The sequence below is a fragment of the Phodopus roborovskii genome, unplaced genomic scaffold, assembly GCF_943737965.1.
Source record: "Phodopus roborovskii unplaced genomic scaffold, PHOROB, whole genome shotgun sequence".
Taxonomy (NCBI): Eukaryota; Metazoa; Chordata; class Mammalia; order Rodentia; family Cricetidae; genus Phodopus; species Phodopus roborovskii.
In genome coordinates this window covers 669,759-677,155 of record NW_026126410.1, presented here as the reverse complement: position 1 = coordinate 677,155, position 7,397 = coordinate 669,759, and positions in this window count along the sequence as shown.

The following is a 7,397-nucleotide window of genomic DNA, read 5'->3' as shown; positions in this document are numbered from 1 at the left end:
CTTGGAGAGAGGCAGCACCTCCATTTTCTGGGGGAAGGGGTGTGAATAAACATTTTATGCTTTGTGGTTCTGGCAAAAAGAAATCACTCAGAGGCTAAAGCAGGAAGGGATTCCTCCCTCCGTGGAAACAACCAAAACCCAACCAAAATAGGTTTAAATCATAAAAGGTATTTCCAAGTTTGTGTCACTGGAAAGTCTGGAGATAGGATGCTTGTCACACTGCTTTCTCAGTTTGATCCAAAGGTTTCAGAGGTCATTGGAGCTCTGGGGCCATTTCCTTTACTTCCTTGTCAACCTTATCCCCAGGCTCTATCACACACTATAACACCACCACCACCACTGCTGCTGCTGCTGCCTGGATTTACTATGCTCCAGGCATTGTTGTAAATGCTTAGTTTCCATCAGCTCTGCATACCCCTGTGTGATGGGTACTCTAACCTCATTTACATCTGAAGATGCTAAAGAACAGTCCCATAGGAAGCTAGTGGATCCCCCTGCCTTTGACACAGGGATCTAGATCAGGTCTGTAACTGGTAGATATGTTGTGTTGAGACTTAGCTTCCTCCTAACCCCACAGGAGAAAGGGGAAGGGGTGGTTTGAATTCCACCATTCTTTTATTAGTGTGAAAGCCTAGAATTCTCAGGAAAAGGCCTGACATACATGTGCCTATCTATGTTGCTCAGGCTTTTTCATAGAGTCTGCCTGCGTGCTTGGCAAGCACAGTACAATGGCGCTATATCCCAGCCCTCCCCCTCCCCTTTCCTTTTAATTTGAGACATATTCTCCTTAAGTTGCTCAGGCTGGCTTTGAACTTGAGGTCCTCTTGCCTTGGCCTCCTAACTAGCTTGGATTAGGGGTTTGGAACACCAGGCCAAGTAAGAATACTAGTGGTAATGTTATTTATAAAAAACAATGTTTATAGATGTAGACAGATATTAACTATCACACTTGTGGCTGGGGATAAACAATATACTCTTTAACCTCCCAGAGACCACATAGATTTCCACAGGAACTGGGGTGCTAGCTATGAAAGGGGGAAATAGATGCTCTGAGGCAGACAATTCAAGGCCCCTGCTTCCAAAACTGGTCACAGGAGCACAAATATTCCATCTAAGTATTTGAACACCTGAGCTCACCTGAGCTCCACTCTCAGGAGCTAGTTTTCTTCAGCATCCACAGAGTGCAGTAATTCTTGGGTGGAGGGAGATGAAAACAGAGGGCAGGAAATCTTAGGAGAGGTCTAGGATAGTAGTGCCATGCTTAAAGCCAACAAGTGTATAACAAAGACTCCTGGTTAGCTCTAGCTGATCGTACTTGAGAGCAGGCAACCCAATTTGACACGGAAACACAATCTCAACATTTCTGTTGGCTGGCTGTATTGATGATGGAAACCAGGGAGCTTCCCAAAGAGGTAAAGCTACAGCCTAGCTTGGGGCGGGAAGAAAAGAACAAAAGTGCTCACTCATCCTAAGCCATTAACAGTAATGTGGGTGCTACCAGGTGGCCTATTAGCAGAAGGGGGGCAGTAGACAGGAGACACTACATCCAAGGAGGGTCTGACCGTGAGAAACATCCCATAAAGAGAATGGTGGGCTGTATTGTAGGAAGGCCATGACCAGTGTTTTCTATTTCAAGATGGTAGCTATGTTAGCTTGTGCCTTTTCCACCACTGTCTGCCTTGAGTCACTATAGCTAGCGCAGGTTGGTAATGAATGAAAGCTCATGTTCATGGGGGAGGAGGGGATAAGAGTGGAAAGGGGGCAGGGAACACAGAGGTGGATGGTTGTGTTGACTCAGTCCAGAGTGACCTGGGACAATGGGAGCAAGGACTGTGGAGTCTTAATGACACTTAACAGGAGGTGGCTTGTGATTATAACATTAAGTGATATAATGTTTTTGTGTTCAGAAAATCGAAGGGAAAGCTACTGCCATTATATCACAAAGGAGAATAAACGGAGTCTCCTCATGCACACTTGCTAATTCTAATAGTTGAGAGACTGAGGCAGGAAAAAAATCAAGTTTTCTGCCAGCCCGAGCTACACAGCAAGGGTTTCTCGAAAAATAAAACCAGCCAGTCAGGGTGTGGCATGCCTTTCATCCCAGCACTCAGGAGGCAGACAGAGGCAGACAGATCTCTATGAGTTCAAGGCCAACCTGATCTATATAATGAGTTCTAGGCTACCACAGGAGCTATGTAATGAGATCCTATCAATAAGAAAGGAAAACAACAACTAAAATCAATACAGAGAAAAGCAAAACAACAAAAGAAATGAATCGCCATAAAACCCATTGAAGGTTTGGATAAACAGTGGGGGAGGATACTTCCATATGAAAACTTACCTTCCCTGTGGAGTAGTTTAATATAAACATTAGTTCATATCCTGAATCTAAGAGAATCCATGGAATGGCTTAGCCCTCTTCACCATGCTCCGTAGGGACCATTTGTTGAACTGTCTGTTCAGCAGTGTCCACCAGAGGGCAGAAAAAGAAAGGGACTGGAGACTGGTGCTTAATTCGTTTCTTCCCTTCCCATGAATTCTGTTTTCCCACAGCCTGTGAAAGGCATTCCTGCCACCAATCCTTTAAAAGAGCCTGATCTCCCTTCTTTCATTTTATCTTGTATATTATATTACTTTACTTGACTTTATAGGGTCTAAGCCTCGCCATGTCACTGAAGATGACTCTGAGGTTCTGATCCTCTGGCCTCTACCTCCCAAGTGCTGGGATTACCACCCAGCACCATGCCAGGGCTCAGACTCTGGTTTTATACCGTGGAAAGGAAAAGATGATGTCAAATGTTCCTGCTGTAATTTATCTTCCTACAGCACTTATTCAATGTTGTGTAGACACTAAATTTGCAATTTCACAAATAAAGGTCGTTATCTGTTTCAAACAGACCAACTGCAAAACAAACTTCAGTCCCCAGGAGGGCCAGGGAGAAAGAAAGGGCCACTTGCCCTTGATCATTCCCTTTCAGAGGCAACGAGACCCAGAAAGGAAGCGGTAACATTCGGTGTCTTTTAAAAGCAGAGGGCAGAAAGATTTTTCCATTACACCCAACTAGATTTCTTCTATGTCACAAGCTTTCCAACATCTCACCAGAAGACTAAACTTACTTGCTGTGTAACTAACATTGGCCTACTTTTTCCAGACCTAACCGGCACGGTGCCAGCCTACATGGCTAAATTAGTCAGCCCAGCACCTCATGAGTTTGTAATCTCACGTGTTTCAAATTCCATTCCCAGCACCCTGAAGGGCTAGGAGGGGCTGCCCATGGAAGGGGACAGTGGTGGAGGTAACTCCACCCAAATCCTGGGTTTCTCTAGCCTCAGAGGAGCCTGCTTGCTGGTTTGGGACCATTTTATTATAACCCAAATTGATATAAAAAAGAAACTCTAGGGAGTACAAAAGCAAAGAGAGAGAGAGAGAGAGGGAGAAAGCGAGGGAGGGAGAAGAGGAGGGAGAGGAAGAGAGAGACCGAAAGGCAAAGATAAAAAAGAAAAGAAATTCTCTATAGTAGAGTGGTCTCCACAGTGCTTCTGCAAACCATGGTCAGAACCTTCTGGGCTGGGGGGGATGTAGCTGGCTAAGAAGGTGTTTGCCTAACATGTGCAAGACCAAGCAGTTCAAAACAAAACAGTAGGAAACAAAATATTTCACCTTTTCAATAACCTTGCTCATTTGGACATGACTTTTGATTAGCCTGAGAATATGCACAATTGCAAAGCCGGCCCTGGTTCAATGGCCCCCAGCAATTAACTGCCCTGGGTAGCTCTTTCTGCAGCCTGGCCTGGTGGTGCTCACCTACAAAGACAGCACTGGGAAGGCAGAGGCAGGCAGATCTCAGTGAGTTCTGGATCATCTAGAGCTACACTGTAGATCCCGTTTCAAACACAAACAAACCAAACAATAATCCCACTCTTTATGCTCAGCTGAGAATGGGAGTGGCTGGATAGCCCAAGGTACGGTCAACAGAAACTTTACATCAGATGGCATCCTGGTTGGCACCACACCCTTTTGTAAGATTTTCTATAGAGTATAAGCCCCTCACAGCCAGCTTTCACAACCCTTTAAGTTACTTAGTATAAACCAAGATCACTATACCACATAGCATCACTCTCTCTGGGCTTGGAAAGAGGCTTTCCTGGAGGAAGCCACACCTACAATCCTACTGAATTAATGAAGTAGGTGTCCGCTAGGTCGGGGGGAAAGCATGGCATGTCCAAAGGGTGTGCAGGGAACAAAAATGTGATGTGTTCAGTGTGGCTAGGACAGTGTTGACCAAGTGGCAAAAGACGAGGCTAAAGAGAAATAAGTGTCCCCGATTTCTTTACTTCCAAAGTGCAGGGCAGAGGCCGGCAACATTGTCACCGGATGTCCACAGAAGTGCAGAACTGTTGGCCCAACACCAGACTTCAAGCACCAGTCTTCAAGGTCAACATGTGGTGTGTTGTGTTGTGTTTTGTTGTAAAGCTTCAAATGCCCTTTCTCTGAGGACCTTGGGCAGCTCAGAGTGGAGTGCAATTGGCCTCTAAAAGATCAAACAGGGAAACACACAAAACTAACCATTCTTGTTACAGGGTGGGTCATCAAAGACTCATAGAGGGGACAGAAGTTTTGTCACAAGCACGTCTTATTAGGAAGACTTCCTAGGGCCGAAGAGCTGTTGGGGAGCAGTATCAGTGGCTATGGGAACGCAAGAGAATTTGAAGCGAGAATCCTGGGTTGGCACATGTTACCTAGCTCAGAATGTAAGCAAACTCGTTTTAGTCTATGCTTGATACTCATCACCTGTGTTTAGTGCCCACCCAACCCTGTGGCAGGGCACGGCTGCCAGGGTTAATCCCATCATTCTCCCTTCTCACTCCCTTCTTCTGCATAGCCTGCATGTAAAGCCGGAAGCCTGCCAGAGTTATCTGGAACCCCAGCAGCCTTGTGGTATTGAGCAAGTATGATTCTGATCTTTTAAAATTTGGCCATCAGAAGTATTTTCCCTTCTGTTCAAAACAGCAACTAGAGAGCTGCTAGGAACTTCTATGCAAAGCCAGGGGTGGGTCGCACACCTATAGTCCCAGCACTCGGGAGGCAGAGAGAAGCAGATCTCTGTAAGTTCGAGGCCAGCCTGGTCTACAGAGTGAGTTCCAGAACAGCCAGGTCTACACAGAGAAACCCTGTCTCAAAAACTTTTTTGCTTTCTATGCAAAATATATCAGGGAAAAGGTTCTACTTTAGGCTAAAACCAGAACACACAACTCAAGAACATGATATAGAAACAAAATCTAACTGCCAAGGCTTCTCAGAGGGGCCGGGAGAGATGATCAGTTGATAAAATGACTGTTGTGTAAGCATCAGGACCTGAGCCTGAGATCAGTTGCCAACATCCACATCAAAAGCTCGGCATGCGTGTGTAGTAATGTTGTGCTTATAATGGCAGCATGTTTGTAGCCCCACCGATCCGGGTTGATGGAGACAAGTAGGGCTCCCAAACTTGCTGGCCAGCTATTTTAGCCTACTTAGCATGCCCCAAGTCCCAGTGAGAGACCCTGTCTCAAAGTGGATGGCTCCTGAGTTTGACCTCTGGCCTCCACATGCATTGGTATACAAGTTACACACACACACACACACACACACACACACACACACACACCAGCAACCTGTTCTGTAAGATTTAGTCTATGGGCCCAGACTGCTAGCTAGCTCTGTCTAGTGTGGGACACTGCTCTAATTATTTTCGCTTTTAATTGCACCTGTAACCTGGTGATAAAAGCAGAAACTGGCTAAAAAGATGAATTAATCTGGCTTGTGGTAACACTCCATACAGTCTAATACACTCCATAATCTAACACACTCCATACAGTATGGTCTGGGCATTAGTCTACACAGATCTAAAGGTAGGGAGCAAGTCAAAATATTTACTAAATGCAAGCTATCCTAAAAAAACAGACTGCCTTTGGGGGTTTGGAGATTAAGTGAGGGTGTGTCCTGACTGGCCTGGAGGGAGGGGTTGACTTGAGCTTCCAGACCAGTCCAGCCTTCCCCACAGTGACATGCTCTTCAGTTTCTGGCTCCTGGCCCCTGGCTCAGTGTCTATTACAAGACCAGCTGTCCTGGCAGTTGCTAAGATGTTTAATATGCAGCGACCCTGGAGGGAAGAAAGAATGGCCTTATGGTTAGGCAAAGACACCCTGAAGGCACTTGTCTTTCTGGAGAGTCGAGACACAAAGCCCAATGGGCTTCTGAAGTGCAGCCTTTGTGGGAAGACCATGGTAGAGTCGGCATTGCTGTGCCAGGGCCCACCCTCAACAGAGCACAGTAAAAGAATTAACAGTGATGCTCAGGGACTAATAGCCTGAATATATAAAGAACTCCTACATGCCATAACAAGAAAAACCCAAAGAACCTAATTTTTAAAAATTACTTTTATTCTATGCAGTGTGTATTTGTCTTTGTGAATGTATGCACTAATACATGTATGTTTGTTTCCACAAGAGGCCAGAAGGTGAAATTAAGTCCCCCAAAAGTGGAGTTACAGACAGTTGTGAGCCACCATGTGAGTGCTGGGCACTGAACTTGGGTCCTCTACAAGAGCAGCAAGTGCTTTTAACTTCAGCACTCCTCTCCAGCTTCATGAACTCAATGTTTTAAAGGCACAGGGTTTTCATTGACAAGTTCTCCAGAGAGGACATATAAATGTCCTTGGAGCAGAGATGCTCAGTATCCATGGCTACCTAGGGAATGCAAACTCAAACTACACTCAGACTATTATTAAAAACAAATGATACTGCTCATAGAAATGTAAGATGGTACAGCCACTGTGGATAACATTATTTCGGCTCAAAATATGTATGTACACACACAATTATCATTCGGTCCAACAATTCCACTTCCAGGTGCACACAAAGATGTGTTGAAAGCAGGGAGGGACTCAAAGAAGGCCTCAAAGGTCTCCTTTGCCCAAGCTTTGCTCAGTGTGACACTCAGTTCACTTCCTGATTCCTTTTGGTCAAGATGTAGAACTCTCAGCTCCTTCAGGTCTGTCTGCTAGCTGCCACGCCCTACTGTTGATAATGGCCTAAACCTCTGAAACCTAACCCACCCCAATTAAACGCTTTCCTTTATAAGAGCTGCTGTGGTCATGGTGTCTCTTCACAGCAATAGAAACCCTAGCTAAGACACAAGCTAAGTGGAATTAGCCAGCCGTGAAAGGGTCATTGTTACCTGCTGCCACTTAGAGGGAACACACCCACGTACACAGAGAGGAAGCAGGATGGTGGTAGCTAGGGGCAGAGGTGAAAGGAAGCATGGGGACTACTGACTAACAGACACAAAGCTTGTCCTCTGCCACAACACCATAGGAATGTGAACATAAGGCCCCCTTAGAGGTGGATGGTGAAAC